The sequence below is a fragment of the Triturus cristatus genome, chromosome 3_2 (genome assembly GCF_964204655.1).
Source record: "Triturus cristatus chromosome 3_2, aTriCri1.1, whole genome shotgun sequence".
Lineage (NCBI taxonomy): Eukaryota > Metazoa > Chordata > Amphibia > Caudata > Salamandridae > Triturus > Triturus cristatus.
Window position 1 is genome coordinate 89,920,652 of NC_140584.1, and position 19,498 is coordinate 89,940,149.

The 19,498-nt window shown below is 44.3% G+C and overlaps 1 protein-coding gene across 3 annotated transcripts in view; it reads left to right on the forward strand.

Moving 5' to 3' along the window:
- Positions 1 to 19,498, forward strand: part of MYLK (myosin light chain kinase) — a 1,478,514-nt gene that overhangs the window by 412,736 nt on the left and 1,046,280 nt on the right. The window lies entirely within an intron of this gene.

The window sequence follows — 19,498 nt, forward strand, 5'->3', positions numbered from 1 at the left end:
AATACAGACAGTGACCCCTGCTGGGCAGCTGGGAGAACAGCGCGTGTCCCTGGCCCGCGCCACTCTGTGACCACCTCACACAGCCCGAACTGGACTTCAACACCTCCCAGAAGTATGTTCCAGGAAGACGGACTGTCCTCTGGTCGTTACTGAGTGCTCAGGTCCAGTATGCTCTCAGCGGTGACACAATGGAAAAACTCCCCCTGATTCTCCCCCCCCTCAGCTGCCATTTGCAAAATAATTTTAGACACATCAACATTTTAAGTGTATTAGAAGGGAGAGACAAAGAAACTGCTTCTACCGATATATTTTTTTTGTGGGGGGTGGGCTGCTTATACAATGTAAATACTAACTTGCTTACGGCCATATGTAAGGCCCAATAAACCAAGAAAATAAAATATGTTTATAATGTTTGTGTTAAAACAATATGAAAACAAAAACAATATACAGAGTGAACCTGTGAAAATTGCACACTTCGTGAGCAAATTAGGTGGAAGTTACAAATTTCTATCAAAAACAATTCGCGAGAAAAAATAATACGTTTTTTGGGTCCAGATTCGCGTACTATGCAAACCAATATGACCATCTTTACAGTAGTTGTTGTTGTTTTCCTAAATCACATTCTGTGGGTTTAACCCCTTCCCTGCTCATGACGGAACCGTTCCGTCATGAGCCACGGTTGGCGTGTGCTCATGACGGAACGGTTCCGTCATGACAATCCTGTTGGCGGCCGCTCCGCCTCCGCGGCGCTGTTTCCCCGCCTGTGCGAGGGGACAACGCAAATGGGCGGAGTCATGACGGAACCGTTCCGTCATGAGCACAGCTCAACTGTGGCTCATGACGGAGCGGCTCCGTCATGAGCACAGGCCCACCGCGCTGCCCCCCTGCCCCCCCCAGCGCTGCAGCGGAATGTCCGCAGCAGCGAAGGAGCTAAGTGACTACACGGTTCAGATCACAGTGTGACCACCAAGCACGCTTTCAAGAGAATGAGACATGCATTATTTGAGGCCTGCTTTATTTATACACTTTGTATGGTGTTTCACGTTATTTTTGTAACTATTTTTTACCTTTTCAAAAGTGCGACTTGAGCGCAAAGACGCAGCCCTGTGCAATGCAATAAAACAACAAAGGGCGATAGCTGCATAGACTAACAATGGCTACTGTCTATGCATACAAACAACACGGTACAGACTGATAAATAAATATAACAAAGCAGTCAAATTCCATAATTTAAAGGAAAACAATGTTGCTTAAAACTGTTTAAACCTTGTGGCCATTACGTGAGCTCCCTTCTTTTGCCCGCTAATTCACACTGTCAGCCGTTAATTGTGGCTTCCCTCCTCTTTCTCTTCAGCCAGTCACTATAAGAATGGAATCTCTTTTTAAGGTCTCCTCGCAGGTGTTACAAAGAGCGCAATTAGACCTTTCCCTACTTGCCGTTGCTCTTCCAACTGTGCAGTTAGTGGACTGGGACAGCGCCTGGCAGAATTTCAACACCATGTTCTCCCACTGCCGCGATTTTATGACAAGACCACACTCTCTTATTATGGTTCCAGCTCGGTAGATAGCACCAGAGTTAAAACAAAAAACACAATTTTGCAGAGTCGCTGGTAACCAATGAGAACTATTTGTTAGGACAACCAATTATAAACAGTCCTGGTACCTAATGGCCCAAGCCCAGCGAATCCACTTTCTTTGCTGCTCACAACCGAGTAAAGAATTCCAAACCCTGATCAGGTACAGCCTTAACCACATCTTAAGAACTGCAACCAGGGTTTGAAGTGGGCAGGGTCCCTCCAGGCTTTAGATCCGGTAGTAATTTAAAATGGATATTGAAAAGGGGCCTTTTCTTCATGTCCTTAACTTTTCATTAGGGATGGACAAATAATTCTGCTCTGTCCGTGGAGTTCGCTGAGTTTTGCCCAAGTTCGACCAAAACACCCCCAACCACTGAGTGGCAAAGTTTTTTCTCCTGTGTGGCTCTCCAACGTTAAGATGTGAAGCACGAGTAAGAATTTGATTCCCTTAGCTTGATTTTCAGGCGCTAGAACGTCTCTTGTCAAGATTTTTCAACAGAGGCGTTGTGGCATTTCGTGACCATTCGCATTGAGAAAGCTGCAGCTCGAGTAGAAAATGTACTTGAGCAGTAGATAGAAGTAGCGCCCTCTTGCACGCCGAGTAGTGCCATTCGTGCTGATTTTACAGTGCGGGACAGACTCAGGGTGCTAAAAATCAGCGCAAGCAGCTGAATTCTGCCTGCTCTCAGAACAACGTGGAATCTTGCAGAGTTTTATGTAACCCTGCAGAATTCAGTGGAGTGAAACTCTGCAAGTACCATCCACCCCTACTTTTCATGCAAAAACACTGATAACGTTTTTTTTAAACTCATTGTTCAAAAACCTAAGGTAATCCATGTCCTTCTTGCTTCTATTTCACAATCTTTAATTAATCTTGCCTTCCCTATGAGTGTTTGCTTTTTCCAGGATGTTGTGTTGCGCTTTTGTTTTTTCAGGCAGCATATTACTAATGTCTAGTGCATAATTTGAATTGAGTCACATCCATGTGTTCATAATGGGGCACAATTGAGTTGCGGCTGAAGGCAGTTTGAGCTTCTCACAGTGACTGTCAGGAGCAAAAAGGTGTCCAGAATACTTGGTCATCCAATCCTTGGCCTCTCCAATGGTCACATATTCCAGTTGCGATTCTATGCAAATGTGTGGGTAGGTTGGCATTCTGCATGAATTTTAGTGCATAGGTTTAAGCCACAGCCTTAATTATATAGGTCTGTCCCTTTCAGGGACCCCTCTCTTTTTCCCTCCCACTTAAAGCCCTGACTGCAACTCACTTGAGCAGCCCCGAGACATGTGAAAATACTGGCAGCCTAGGTATGAGTGCCTAGGATCAGGTGTGTCAGAGCGCCTGACCTTGGTGTAAGTCGTGAACCATGGTGTCCCTATGCCCTCAAGAGCTACGACTGTGTATGGAAATGAGAAAATTCCACCCACTACCTATCCCTCCCATGAACTCTCTCAGCAATTCTGGGTTCTACCAAAATGTATTATGAGGGAGAAGGAAGATTTACCAGGGCAAGTTTATAATTCAGTGGCAGGGAGAACAGGGCACATCTGTTCCTTTAAGTACTTCTTGGGCACAATTCTGAGAATGCGCCAGCACCAGGATAGGAAAAAAACAAGCATTGGCATAGCCAATATGTCTCGCCTTTGGGACCTTATAAGTGTTTAGCCATGCAACAGGTGATGTTGTTGCACCAAGGATATTGTGCTGCATAACTAAATACATATAAGGTCCCGAAAGCGAGACCTATTGGCTATGCCAATGCTTGTTATAGCATGTGAGCATTCCCAACAGCTTTAGCATAACTTAGATTGTAACATTTCCCATCCACAGCTGTGCTGCTGAAGTAATGGTGAAGCAATTAGAGGGCTGTGAAAGAGGAAGTGGATGGAGGATTAGGTGGCTATTGACATAACTTGCTTTACTACTTGTGCTTTGTCCAGAAAGACTTTGCTGAAGTGATTGGCAGTGACGAGCTCATGGCCCTGTGATTAACCTCTCTTTGGGGGTAGGGATGTGATTAAAACCAGAAAGGATAAAGCATTCGCGTTTTTTAAATACTTTTTCAGGACCTCAGCCTCTCCTAAAGAACACAAGAATATTAGCTAGATTTCCATCAAGATTAACAAGAACCTAATATCATGCCTTGCTGCACGTGCCTTCTTTATATGAATCACTTGTTTTAGCACAAAATGCAACCTTGCATGAGAACCATGGCCTGCACCATTAAATCCAAATTGTTGATCAAATATTTTGCCTTTATTTAGCTTTAAAAGCCCTACTAATATTTCATCAGGACAACATGATGTGCAAGTGTGACTACTGCATGACTTGCAAATTAAATACTTTAGGTAAAATCCTAACCTTAATCACGTTACAGTGCAATATGAATGAACATTGTTATTAAAAATAACGGCGATGATAAAATGTGGTCTACATATATGTAAACCATTCTCGACGCTTGGCATCGGTAGCATGTCACAGGATGTCATAAGTGCAGGAGAGTAGGATCTGCTTCTTATAGTTACGCCCACTTTTTGCTGATATAACACTGTTTTCGACTTAGTCTGACTGGGATCATGCTATCCTCTAGCTGCTTTCTCCTCTAAATTGATTGCATGTACTTTAGGTACACTCCAGATTGGATTCTGGGGTACCCTTATAAGTCCCTAGTATATGGTATACTATGTACCCAGGGCATAGGTACCCCAGAGGCCTCACAGGGGCTGCAGCGTGTATTGTGACACCCCTGAGAGACCATTCAAAATTACACCACAGGTCTGCTACAGCAGCCTGTGTAAAGTGATGCATGCGCCCCTTACTTAGATATAGGTGCACTATATCTATTCTATATAACTGCACATATAAACCTATCAGTCACCCCTATGGCAGGCCTTATCAATCCTGAAGGCAGGGTGCTGGGTTTTATGTGAATGGGTGCACCTGCATGGGCAGACCCCCTGCAGCCTTCAGAACCTATTTTCCGGGGTTGTTTGTGATGCAGCCAACCATATATACTTAAGTGCATTATAACCTCATGGTAAATGCTAACTTTAAAACGGCGGCATAGAAACATGTCGTGTTTGGTGTCAAACACCTTGGAATCATACCTCCCCACCAGTAACTGGCGGGGTAGGTATGATTCCACCCTCCTAAAGGGACATATGCGACACACCGGTACACCCGGTACCAGCTTTCTCGACCTGGGCATCACAAAATTGATGCGGCCAGCCACAGACACGAGTCTGCCCTCCTGCTGCTGAGCCAAACTCAAGCCGGGGAAGGCTTGACAATAGGCTTCCTATCACAGGGAGGTGTAACCACCTCCAAGACAGGCTTTAGTGTATTGGGGCTGGGTGGGTGCACTCCAAGAGTGCTTTGATGTCTGCACGTGGGGCACATTTGGTGTCCCTGTGCATAGTCTAGCTCAAACCGGTTGCAAGAGCCATTTGCTCCTGCTCTTGCGCGAAAGTGGTCACAGGACATGGGTGTAGCCACCCCTCTGTCCTGACCCTCCCATAGGTGGGTCCCCAGAGTTTGTCCAACCCCTTCCTTGGGTATAAAGTAGGAACCCCTGACTACAGGACTTTAGATTTTATCTGGACTAAACTCTGCTAAAGAAACCAAGTACTTTGAGGATCTGCACGACGCTGGATGACTGAAGAATCTCCCTTGGAGTAAAGGAGTTACTCCCCTGCAAGGCAGGCACCTAAATGCATCTGACCGGTTTGCATCTCCCAAGCTGCTGAGAACTCCGAAGATTTCTGCAACACAGGAGGTGGGTTCCCATGGTCTCTGAGGTTGATCTGTGCTCTCAGCAATTCTGAGGCCTGTATCCCTCGTGGGGACCGTGCAACCCGAACCCCTGTGCACCGTGTACTTTTGCAGCAGCATATGCTTTTTGGCAATCCCTGAGGCTGTGCTTTGGGCTACTTATAGTCCTGACCCCGAGCAGCAATTCCACCAAAGATTTCAGGTCTACACTCTGAGTGTTTCGTGGGCTGGTATTTTGTGACTCAGCTTGAGGTCCCTTTGCGATCCCTGGTCCGTTGGCCTGTTGGTCCCTGTGAAGTTAACTTTGACTTTCTGTGGGCTTTCCTGGTTGCTCCAGACGTGCCCTGACTCTCCATAGCTTGGAGAGTCCCCAGGACCTTGCTGGTCCTCACCGAAGCATCTTTCCTCTGCCCGCGTGGGTTGCAGTTGCCAAGGCTTGTTGGTGTTCAATCCGGACACTGAACCCCCAGCACTCGACACCCTTCGTGGGACAGCTCACATTCGGACTTTGGTCATCTTAGATGTCACCTGGTCCCCGTGGCTGCAGAGTCAAGCTTCACTTCTTCTCACCTGAAACTCCTGACATCGGTGGGCATTCGTCTTTCGTGCCCCTGGTCACTGTGAAGTGACCCAGACTCCGTCCCCTCTGCTTTCAGGTTCTTCTCACCTCGGATCCAGGCTTGGATCCCACTGGGCACTTTTCATCTTCCCGGCAGCAGCACTTTTGCGCATCACGCCTTTGAAAACGACAAAGGTTTCCGACATCACTTGACCCCTATGCACCCGGCTCCTCTGAGATAGGTAACACGGGTATCTTGGTACTCTCAAGGGTGCTGGCCTTAGAATATTCTATGTTTACCTGGGTTTGCTTAAAGTCCTCTCTGAAGTGTCCTTAATCTTTAAAATTCCAACCGCGACTTTCTCATAGGATTGTACGGAGCTCGCACCTGTGTTCACACACTGCACCTGTCCTCCGTGGGTCCCCTGTGTCTCTACTTGGGGCGGACCCTTGGGGTCCCAGCAATTCTACGTGCTCTAGGCACTGTGTCTAGTCAAGTCGTGGTTGTTAAACCACTTTCTTAATATATGGTTTGGTCTCCCCCTGGGGTCCATTGTATATTGTGCTATTTACTATCGTTTTAGTACTGTAATATTGTGTATCTTGTTCTCTGATCTCATGAAGAGGTTAGTAGAGAGTGTTTATAAATAAATACATATATTTTATATATACCTTGTGTGGTTCTCCTTTTATTTGGTCATTTAGGAGGTGATATTCTGGTAAAACAAGCTGCTTTACATTCCTTCGAGACTTAGCCTGAAGGCTGCTCTCCATAGCTTCCACTAGGATAGCTTTCAATAAAGGTTATCTTTAACCTAATCATCAATAAGGGTTGTTTGGACTGGTACTAGGTGCCCACTTTAAATTAGTGGTCAGTATATACCAGGCCAACTTCTTACATTAAGGCTAAGAAGTAAATCAATTCTGGTTCACGCTGTGTAAAGCCCAATGGTTTGCAGTTTTGTGCACCATCTCCTGTTTTTTTGTCGCTAGTTTTATATACCACAAACTCAATCCAATGGTATTGGAGCTCTTTACATGACTACCAGTTACATTACACAAGGACACATTCATTTTGGGGTTTTGGGGCACAGGGAGAATAAGTGAATTGCCCGTAATCATAGATGTTGAGCCCACTCTAAGACTCAAACCCAGTTCTCCAGTTCCAAAGTTAGCAGCTCTGGTCGTTTTACCACAGCATCTTTCAGAAGTGAAAGGGAAAGATTTTTTTGCCTTCTTACCAATTCAATCTCAAATGTTATCTTTGGCTGAAGGGGCTTGGTTTGGATGCAAGACTTCACCAATCCCTCATGTAGCCATTTCTTGTTACAAGTGGGATTTAATTGGGTGAGGTATTTACTAGAACTGGTAAATACTGCTACCCCAAGTTCAGGTGTTTACCAGATTAGCAAAGTACCTCTGATTTCTCAAAACAATAAGGAATTGTGTGCAAAATTTGTCTTTTTCGCATCCAATTTTACAGGTCCCAGTATCTGCTGGGCATTTTTCTGAAAATAAATTTCAGCAGGTTTGAACTGCCAAAACATATCTTATAAAATTGTGGGGAATGCACAGTCTACAATACAAATCGTAATTCCAGTCCCGGAAAAAAACGGGTGTTTGAGCATGGACTAAAATTTCATAGTCCAACTGCAATCAGGGCCTTGGCGTTGAGTTAATGTAAGGGGTGAGAGGATGGGAGCGTCTGATGGTTGGGTGGGGTTTGAACTCTGATTCTGCCTCATGTAGAATTACTAGGAACTTGGGAAGAGTAGGGAGATTCTCTAGGAGGAGAAGGGCATGTAGGGTCTGTGATACATTTGGGCATTGAAAGGGGTGGCAAAGAGGTAAGCGTTTCTGAGTGTTAACAGGTTTGCCAGTAATTAAGGTTTTCTGGAGGAGAAGGAAAGGACTTTGAAGAAAACAAATAATTAGGGGGGTATTGATGAGGTGAGAGAGAAAGGAAATCTAACCTCAGGTAAGGTTGCCTTGGCTGAGAAGATGGAGAGCATGTTTAGAAAACGTAGTGACCTTAGCTGTTGCGGTTGTGACCGGGAAAATGGAGTTGAGCTAGGGCTATGATCCATGGCACTGCATGCAAAGGATGATAGACTGAGCACTTGGTAAAACAGGCAGCGATCTATGGAGGCAGAGAGCAGATGGGCCAAAGGGAATGGGAGGAGAGAGGCATCATTGAAAAGCAGTGTTGTCTCGATGTAGATGATACGTCGGAGAGAGAGAGTTTTAGGGTATATCATGAGGTAAGAGTATGTGGGAGGTGCAGGCGATAGGAATGGAAATTAACCTATTTAGGAAAGAGGCTTGCATTCATGCCTCCCTGTGCCTTCGCTCAATACTTCTGTGCATGCTTTTGCGGTTTTGATTGAAGTGGGAGGTGTGGCTCTATGCATGGATCGGCTTACGTCAGTGACAGTAATCTGTCCGAAAGACCTACTCGGTTACAAGACAACATTAGCAGTTCACCCAGCAGTGTCATTAATTATGACGATGTCGCCCTGACAGAACCAAGCAGAACCTACTTTCTTGGGAATGCCGTCGCTGTACATTTACAAGAGCATTGAAGGTGGAGGCCATTTATATTCCTGTAGACTAGGGGGTCTCCAACCTTTACCACATTGAGAGCTACTTATGTTCAATGAAACGCATTGACAGCCACTAATATTATTATGCTGTATAATTTCAGTTTTTTTATTTGTATAATAATTCAGCCAAGCAAAAGCTTTCTAATTTGATAAGCTGGGCTGCACACAGGTGAGCTACTCAGATGTAGCTGGAGAGCTACAGTAGCTAACGAGCTACTGGCGGAAGACCCCTGCGTGTCTATAGACATTCCACCCACTCTGGCAGTCCCAGTAGAGTCATGAAGCTATTGATTCCTCGTTGCAAACGAGTCCTCGCTGACACCATGTTGTTTTTAGGTCTCGCCTGACCCAGCGCATGCGCTGGTCTGGCAAGACTTATTGAGAGGGCTCAAAAAAGTGCTACCAGGCCAGGCTAGAGCTACAGTGCATGTGCGCGGGCGCGCGAGCCGCGCTTGACCGCGATTACTTTCACTTTCGCGGCCGCACGGCTGCTTGGCATAGCCAATAGATCTCGCTTTTGGGACCTTATAAGTATTTAGTTATGCAACTGTTGCATGGCTAAACACTTATAAGGTCCCAAAGGCGAGACCTATTGGCTATACCAATGCTTGTTTAAGGATCTCCCCCTAGCAATGAAGAGTGGCTTTAAGTTGCGGGCGCTCTGAACCTCTTCGTACTTGCCGAACTACTTACCATGACAATGGTTTTAATTGTGGATATTTTGGTTATAGTATTTCATCTAGGATGATATTGTCATCCACAATATTTGGCCATACAACCATCCTACCCTCTTCACAAATAGGGTAAGTTACCCCTCACACTTTGTCAAATGATTGGATTTTAAATAAAATCAAATATGATTTTACCTCACTCGACCATTGCATGGTTCTGACTTTTTAGAATGACCCCACTTGATGAGTGCGTGGTTCAAACTTCCCAGAATTACCCACAATCCCCGGAAGGTGTTTGTGATCTTAAAGCCCTCTTTAAGATCTCTGGATCTCATGGGATGGGACCTGTCTGCTCAGTAAATGCTAACTCCCTCAATAGCCTAGGTGTTTATATCCGAACCACAAAGCCCCCACCGTGGGCAAAAAGATTTTTTTTTTGAAGAACCACAAAGCGCATTGTAAAAAACATAAACTAATAAAAGTCCGTTTCAATACAGGGATCTTTATGCGAGCCTTTATCTAAGAATTACCTTTATTTCTTGTTATCTGTAATGGTGTCAGTTTGTTCAGAGTTGGGAAAGTTGTCTGCACACTGTATTCAAGAACAGACGGCACCGCCTCTCCCATGAGTTTTAGTGAAGGTGCTGCCCGGTTTCATGGCGGGAACGCCGGTGAAATTCACGCGCGCATTTTATATCAATAAAACGGAGCTGTCTTTACCGGGCTTAACCGCTAATTAGGTTGGCCTTGAAAAACCCCATCCGATTAAGCAAAGCTTCTCGTCTGCTGGGGAGGCGTTCCATCTCTATTTGTAAGCGCCTGGCTGTCAACTTCTGCCGCGCCGCCTCTCAGCCGGATCCACCATTACTGGAATGAAAAATGTGTTTTTCTTTCTTATATCTGAACATCTCTTCGTTATGGTGCCCTCAGGTAATGAATTTCTAGCTGATAAGTTTGCGAAATAAAAACTCATTATTGTGCAGTAGAATAATAGTGTTTCTGCCGCTGAAAGGGTTTGGATTGTGCTGTACGGTGCTAAGGCACTTAACATGAAATGCTTTGTTAATGTATGTTTTACACTTGAGGTCTGGCATTGTTTGTTCAGCTCTTGCCATATTACGGTAGCAAAAGATGCGATGTCTGATAAATTTGTGTCTATATTCATTTTATGAATGTTGCACACGAAAAAAGCGGCAGAAGGGAATTCAGATTGCACGTTTTACAAGCACTTTACCCCTTAGCATGTTCTCTGTCTCTTCCGTGCTGGGATTTAAACTTCGCTTTAAATAACATTGCACTTTGAGCCTCAAAATAAATGCAATTAATGAAATGTGTAATCTCTGTTTTAAACATATACCAGCAAACTAAGATGCATTTTTAATCATTTAGATTAAACATCAGGTTAGATATTGTACCATAATTTAGAGTCTGGTTGAAGTCCAGCGTTGGCAGAAGAGGCTCACATGACTGGCATCGATAAAATTAAATGGAGAGAGTTTTTTTCTTTTTTTTTTTTAAAACATGTTATTATTGTCATTTTTACAATAAACAATTATCACAGTTCGTCTAATTAAAAGGAGACAGTTAAGCCAATTGTGATGGTGTTTGTTGCATTCAACATTTTTGGACTTGTCAAATCTTTAAAAACTGGCAATACGTGATTAGATGCTGTATCTGTTTCAGTTTGACCACTGAGCCCACCAAGATCAGTCAACCACAACAAGGTTTGGCTGGTCTTACCTTTGTTGTCCATTTTAACAACATGATGTTATAATGCAGTGGGTTCAGTGCTTGCTGTTGACTTTGGTGTTTGACCTGCTAATCACAAATCCTGCCAGAACCACCTCTTTTGGAGGTCGATGATCTGAGTACCTTTAAATTAGGCAGTAGTAAGATGGCTTATTTTCACCATTACATAGCCACAGCATTGAGGTAGCAAGCACTAGGTTAGGAATCCCTTAAGTATGGCTGTAAGGGTCAGACCTGCATCATATTTTTAGGATACCCACATAAGATAAATGCGCCGGATTCACAAAGTCAAATATAAAGGACATGTTTAGTCTTGCGTAGATATACTCCTACACCGAGGTTTAACTTTACACTTTTTTTCTATTCACCATTTCTGAGTGGAGATTTAAGCCGAGGTGTAGATTTACATATATCTCCAACCCCTTTAAATGTTGAGCTAAGCTAATTAATTTAACATTATTTCCCATGGGGTGGTATTTTAATCCCCTGTCTCTATTGCCTTCTATAGGAGTGAGCCCTAGTACTAGTGGCTGGCCACTGGCGGTGTTTGTCTCTCTCCAGGACTGGAGTACACTTAGGCCTGGCCATTACTCATAATTCCCATTAGTTGCTTCATACCAGAGGACAGTGGTATATAACAGAGCACGTCACTAGCAGCTCCTGCATGTTTTTTCTTATGTTAAAGCCACTTCTATAGTGTGAATTCTGATGGTGGCATGGCCAAGGCATTGATGAAATTTCTAAGCACACAAGTGGAAAGGACTCCGGTCCCGAAAACAGCCTGATTGGCTGATTCTGTGATCCACACCATGTTGGTCCTTTGATTTCTTCTTCTTAAAGGGTTTCCCAATACTCTGTCACTTTACCTAGATTATCTGCCCACTCCTGCACCTTTTATTTAGTTGCGTAATGGTTTTCAGGCTGACCGTTTACCTGCTGTTATTGGATGATATCCTTGAATTCCAGACACCTGCCAATTATCTAACCGTACTGGACAAGGAGGCACAAAGTAATATGGGGCAATCATTCTTTCAAGCACTCTAGACTCAAGTGCAAAATGCTCATGGATGAGTCTGATGACTCTGGCATAGTCTCTTCAGTAGATTAAGGAAGGATCTCGCACGGAATGGCTGGCAGGGATTTACCCATGAATGCTATTGCTTTGAGTTGGCCATGCAGTAGTAAGATGTCTTAGTTCCACCGTTATATGACCACAATATTGAAGGAGTAAACACCAGCTACGGAGTCCCGAATGTATGGCCGTGGTAGATATTTTTACAACTGGTGTCTGCTCTATATGATACCTTGTGAGCTTGTGTCCACGTCAAATGGTGCAATAGCCTACTTCATGGCGAGAAAGATGAAGAGTTTTATTTTTCTAACCTTTGGTTTTTAATTTTGTATGAGTCTCTTTAGACACTCTCCCTCATGGAGTCTCAACAGTGGACCTCACACTTTTTCCTTTCCCCTTTTAGAGATGAAAGTCCTTGACACCTGTGCGACTGTTCCATTCATACTGTATTTACTTTTTTTCCTGAGGTCCCTGTGTATTTTTATCCCTTTTCAGCACAGCTTGTATGGCCATTCATCCCAAGGTACCCATTAAACTGCAGACTGGTGACCCCCTTCATTGCTCTGCTCACCCTGTAGTCTCCTGCGGGGAGACTCCGCCTAAAGACGTCTTTTACTGTTTTGATACCAGTCCCATGATTCAACGATTGAGCTAGGCCTTACGGCTCATCTGGGAGGAGTTGTCTTGTCTAGCCTGAACCCATGAGCAGCGCGTCATGTACGTGCTTTTATAAAAGTTTGTGCTGCTCCTCCAGGGCTGTATTTGGAGATGGGGGGCCCTAAGCCCATCCAGCTCAAGAACCCCTTTCTCCCATGGTCTGTCTGGGAGATATCTTGTGACCTGTAAGGCCATTTTAGCTCTTAAAACGGGGAATAAATGTTGAACTCAATGACATTTAAAAGGCGACTAACGGCAACTAGCATGGTTTGTCGTCACAATCGTGGTGAGCAAGAATTCATAGTCACTTCGAAAGATACATACAAAGGAGTAATGAAATATAGGGATTAGATGCTTTGAAGAACAAGAAAATGTAAGGGAGGTGTGTGAACACAAATTCATGGCTTGAGTCTGAAACGAATCTCCTATAAAAGCAGCCACAAGCTGGAAAAACACATCACTAGGTTTTCTAACCGCACGCAGAGCCAAAGGGATTTTGGGAAATGGTGGTTGATGCACAATTTACCAAGCAGCAGCAAATCCAATCTTTCTGGCCTTAATGTGTGTTAATGCATACAAAGACAGGTATGCCTAAATGATGCTTACTTGCAACACCATATTAAGGGCAGTCTGACCTATTATGCCAATTCACACCCACTTTCAATAGCTGAGTGGTATAGCTTGCTGTTTATATACATTGTTTTCTGGACACCACAGTCTGTTTGAAGACTGTCGGGATTGGGAGTGTTTATATAAACTAGATACAATTGAAATAAATTGGATCGAAATGTCCAATATCTTAGTGAAGCCTTATTTTGGCAACTCCCTCAACCTCAAAGAAGCTTTGTGTAGGTTGTAATTAAATTCCAGTTATTCTTCGCTTCACCACATGTTCAGAGCCAACCTCTGCATTCTTCTCTCTTCTCCTTGGACTGCACGTGCACACTGTAGTGAAATATGGCGGTAGAATGAAAGTAGCAGTGGATGTAAAACATACATTTCGTTAATTTGTATGTTTTTTTCACTCTTCAAATACTTCCTTGCCCTCAAAATGGCTTTGATGGTTTCTGTGGCCTACTGCATAAGAAGTGTAACGGCTGTTATTTAGAGACCCTTTAAACAGTCTAAATATTGGCAATAAAAGCACATTTCATTTCATGTTCACCCAGAGAAGCATATTGCCCCTCATCCATACTCCTCTGGAGTGGCTTTCAGGTTTCCCTGCAAAGATCAAATGGGGATACGTTACATTATTTGACATAGTCATTTGCACAGCACAGAAAATGGAGGGAGGTATAGGATGTGAATGCCTTAAGTTATTGTGACATTCAAATCATCCTGGACCAAGTAGAAACAGTGGCCTTCACCCTTCTTGACCTCTCTGCAGCCTTCAACACTCTCCCCCATAGCACCCTCATCAGAAGACTCCACGAGATTGGCATACAAGCATCTGCTCTCAAATGGATCAGTTCCTTCCTCATGGGAAGAACTCAAAGGGTCAGGCTGTGACCCTTCACATCAGAGACCAAGAAATTGATATGCAGAGTCCCGTAGGGATCGTCAGTCAGGCCACCCTTTTCAACATATACATATGACCGCTCACCAACATTGTCTGATCACAAGACTTCACTGTCATCTCCCACGCCGATGACGCCCGACTTATCCTCTGCCTGACGGACAAAACAACCACAACCAGAACAAACTGCAACTGCATGACCATGGTAGCAGACTGGATGCAAACCAACTGCCTGGAGCTAGGACCAATACCTACACCACTCGAGAAATCTAGCCATCATTCTAGACGACAAGCTCAACATGACTAAAGCCAACACAATGTGCACCACCAGCTTCCACATCCTACTCATGCTGCGAAAGATCTTCAAATGGTTGCCTCAGAACCCGAGACGGGCGTCACACAAACACTCATCACCATCAGGCTGGACTACTGCAACACTGTACGCCGGAATCTCCAACCAACTCCTACACAGACTCCAGACCATCCAGAGCACAAATGCAAGACTCCTAATCTACGTCCCACGCAGAAATCCACATCCCATCCCACCTCAGGAAGCTTCACTGGCTCCCCATTCACAAGCGCAGCCAATTCAAACTTCTCACGTGGATGTACAAAGCACTACACAACACTGGACCAGAATACCTGAACAGCCACATACACTTTCACCAACCCACCAGACTCCTACACTCTACTTTCCTCTCACTCGCACACATTCCCCACATCTGCAAAAGCAAACTGGAGGTCGCTCATTCTCCTACATCACACCTAATGCATAGTACGACCTCTTTCAATACATCAGAGTCTCCTCCTTAGTACTTGAGTTCTGCAAGAAACTGAAGACCTGGCTTTTGGTATAGGCACCTTGGAGACCACACACCCGCACAAGCGCCTGGTTCCTTCCAAGGTATTTAGTGCATTATATAAATCAATATAACACAACTTAACTGTAGAAGTGCCATATACATGAAGAAGTTGAGGTAGTCGTTACATATACACGTAACCAATGAGTATGCAACACAAAGTGACATTTCCATCCCATACGACAAACCCCAACTACCCACATGCATTCGTACAGGCTCCTTAGCAGAATGGAATGGGACTGTGCAAATTTGAGAAGTTTTTTAAAGTATGTATAATAATTGCAGAACATCCCCACGAAACGTTGGTTGATGAGAAACTAACTTTGGGAAAAAAATACTTTTAGTAGGAAAGTTCTTTCACAAAGAGGTATTTGAGAGAAAGTTATATTGAAAAATACTTTTTCAAGGAAACCACTACACAATATAATTTGTGAAATCTCCACAAACTACATGAAGTACAAACTTTGCCAAATTAACAGGAGCGTTGAATCCCTTGGGGCAGTGGAGCATTGCCCCCTTGCAGGAAACCACCATGAGCTGCCACATAAACAATCTGAAAATCACCATTGCAAATCTCCTTACTCTGTCCACAGCACTTCAAGGGTTGTGTTTGATAAGAGCACCAGAGCCGGTGGGCAAATTCTATTGGCAGCTGTAGGCCCCAGGATGACTTCTATGATTTTAGATCAATTGCACATGTCGGGTTGGGCAAGTCTCTTGCTTTGTACAGTCTGACACTACTTTCTAACCTGCACTCATTTGGGGAGTCGGAGGGAGCATAGAACACCCCTCTGTCTCCGATGGAGCGCCAGGTTGCCCTGCTCCAACTACTCAATGCTTCTCTCATGCTGTTTAATATTATAAACATGAAAGTAACGTATGTATTGGTTTGGGTGACAAGAGTTGGCCCGTGTTTGCAAGGCAGCAATGGGCGGGAGAATTACAGAACGTGGCCAGCTGTGACATTACTTTGAAAACACAAAGTGATTGGCCATGTTTCTGTTCCCTGTGCTTTGCTCCTCATTTACAGCGCCAATGACTGCATTACACAGGAGGGGTTTGGAAGAGAGCAGTCACTTTTTGTTGTTCATCTCCAGCCTGCGAGCAAATTTTTAGGCACTGCCTGCGAGAGGTAGTCGAGGCCAGTTTTTCTACTGGACACTAAACATGCTTGATTACTTCATTGTTGCAATGGTTGCTGGTAAAAATGGCATTTGTTTATTTATAAAGTTTAGTGGTGAATGTGAAGGGGACTTGATTTTATTGGGCATTGAAGTGGTGTGTGGGCCATGGCTGCCTTAGATTTGCTGGGTTTGTTACTTCTAGCCTGAGACAGCAACACCTGTGAGCTCATACCTTTATCCTTTAACTTCTCTGCTTTCCTCGGACACTTCTTCTATAGTGCGGATACCTAACCAGAAATCGACTGTTATGGAAAAAAGAAGCCCTTGTGTGCCCCAGTCTTCCACTTTGCTCCTTTTTGGTACCTGGTTGGGACTCATGGCTCAGTGCTGTCCTCACAGCTGCTCCAGAAACAAAAGTACGGGTCCATGTGCACACCCCACAAATAGGTTTAAAGATGCAAAGCAGGTTCCTTATATCCTTCTTCAGCACTTTAGCTGCTGAAATAGAAGAGCCAGAGCAGCTTTAAATTGCAATTGTGCTCAGTCATTCCTTAGTTTGCCTGGTTGTAATTTAGTGTAGCCGGGAAGGGGGTAAGGGATACAAAAATCAGCTTAGACTCGCAGACAAAAAAAAGAAATAAAATGTATAAAACTTTACGTAACTGCCGCTGATGTGGCCGCATTGCCCCTCTCCGGATCCTCAATTGCAGGGCTGGTGGACACCGCACAGGCTCCCAGATGCCACTCCTTACCCTGCTTATATGCTGGGAATAGCATTCCTAGCATGAGAGAAGTGCTTGGATTGGTCTGGGCAGCCTGGTTTGCCATTCAGACCGTGCCTGTGTCTTTTCTCAACTCGTCTGTACAACACAGTTGAGTGGAGAAATGTTAAGTGCGCATCACCCCTCCTCCCCACTGTTGTCATAGCTATCATGCCCCACCCCTCCCTATGATGTAGCTCGCTGGCAGCCAGCAGGTAAGAAGATAAATAAAATGATAATAAAATTGGTTTATTATCATTTTATTTTTCATGTGTTTAAATCCGCTCCCCCGCCATAACGGAGGAGTCGCCCCTGCATAAGAGGGACTCCTATCTTAGAGCTGTCCCACCCCCATCTCAGTATACGCCTTTACTATTACTTTACATCTACGTTTGTGGTTGCAGTGCGCTGAGGAAGGCTTTTGAACCTTCTCCTGCGCTCTGTCACAGCTGCTGAAATATTCTCGAGGTTTAGCAACTTTAAATAGCTCTCCTGCAGGTCCTATTTACATCCCTTTGCAGGTGCACATAGGGAATGCAGTGGGTCCAACATAGGTGCTATTTAATAGATAAAGACCAACCAACAAATTGAAAAGGAGAGCTGAGCCATTGAGACCTTAAGCATGTAAATGGTCCAGGACAGGTTAGTTTTTTAGGTCTCGCCTGAGCCAGCGCATGCGCTGCTCTGGCGAGTCATTTAGTAAACGGGGTTTGAAAGTGCTACCCCATGCTTTTGATGGCCTAGCGCTTGCGTTCACGCATGCGTGCACGCGCGCACACCCGCCTGCTTTCCCGTCCGAGGTGCCATCTGGACCGCGATCAGTTTCACTTTCGCGCGCGTACTCCCGTTCGCGGCCGCACGTCTTGTTTAAACAACAGCGGCGAGGGCAGGCTTCATTCTCTTCTCAGGTTACTTGTTTTAAAGTCCTCTGATGTCCCCAACCTGCAGTCACCGTGTCAGTTGGCGTGTCACGGTTCTCCCTGTAGTAATAGAGCCCCAGAGGTACTCAGCATCCTGATTGTTGGCGCCCTAATAGACACTTGGAGCGGCCTTGCTTCGACGTACCATCTCCTCTTAAGTGCGTCGCAGGACTAGAAAAATTAGTGTTTGCTCCCTAGTATAGCACAGTCATATCACATTCAACACTGGTGTAAAATCAGATTAGGAGCTGTCGTCGCAAGCACAACTGTGTTTAATTACTTTTTGGAATTGTTTTAGTCAGAACATGATAAATGCATTTTTATGTGCATTGTACTTTTTCTGCAGTGTGGGTTATTTTTGAGAGGGGGATGCCAAATGGGTATGGAACTGTTGTCACCTTTTCAACCCGAGGTGTAACATTCTTTTCCACCAAATATCAAATACAATAATGAAATAATTCTAAGAAAAGTAATATAACTGGTTGGTTCCTTATGTGGGAATTTAATGGAATTTAATGCATTACATGTGATTAAGGTATGCACACTTGTTTTGTATATTTTAGGTAGCTTTAATTAGTATATTGGTTGAATAGAAATCAAACCCAAAAGACATTTAAATTGAACTAAAAAATGTGTAAACGATGTTCATTAGCTTACTGCGTTCAAACACGTGTGCTGTAAGAAGATGCACAAAGGGATAACCCTTTACTCATGATATAAAGAGGCTCTTACTTCCACCCCTTAATTCAAGAAAGTGCAAACCTCATAAAAGTATTTCCAAATTAAACAAGCATTGGCATAGCAAATAGGTCTCGCCTTTGAGACATTATAAGTGTTTAGCCATTCAACAGTTGATGTTGCACCAAGGATATTGTGCTGCATAGTTAAATACTTATAAGGTCCCTAAGGCGAGACCTATTGGCTATGCCAATGCTTGTTTTTTATAGTATACATCCTGAACCGAATTTGTCCATGTGCCTAGACGTGTACTTTTAGAATAGTGCAGTGATCAGTGTCCGGATATGGGTGGACTGGAGAGTAGCTTGTGGCATCAGCCCAGAGTGGCGTAAAGTGGGCTTTACTGACAGAGCACTAGCCTAATTCGTAACAAAAGCAAATGTGATAGTAATTCCGTTATGGATCACTTAATTGGTAACACCCAGAATGCATTTTAAAACATTTAATGGGCTTAAGGCTTCTTATACAGAGAACCCAGCATGATAGTTCCACCCAGTTTTCTTGGTGCAGAACCACCCTGAACCATCCTTATATCAGTTTGGCATGCTCACTTCACTCGCTCCTTTGTCCCCATTTTGTACGCCTCACCACTTTGAAGAGTCACCAGCCCCCACTGCAAATGAATCCAGTTTTTAGGCAAACTTTAGACCATTTGGATGGTAGCTTGGGTTCAGTGGAAGGAGGATACATATATCATGCTGAATATTGCACAGTTGGCGAGGACTGTCTAGAAAATTCGAACGTCATGGCAAATAAATAGTGTTTAAAGACCATAGGGCTTGGGTTTGAGGGGAAAGATCCCGGAAATCTGAGATTCTTGTGTTTGGGAGGGTGTTGAGCTTGGTGGCTTGTGGTAGAGAGTACATGTAGTATGGCTTCCTGTACTTACCACTGTGTTTAATTTGTGGAAAAAAAAAAG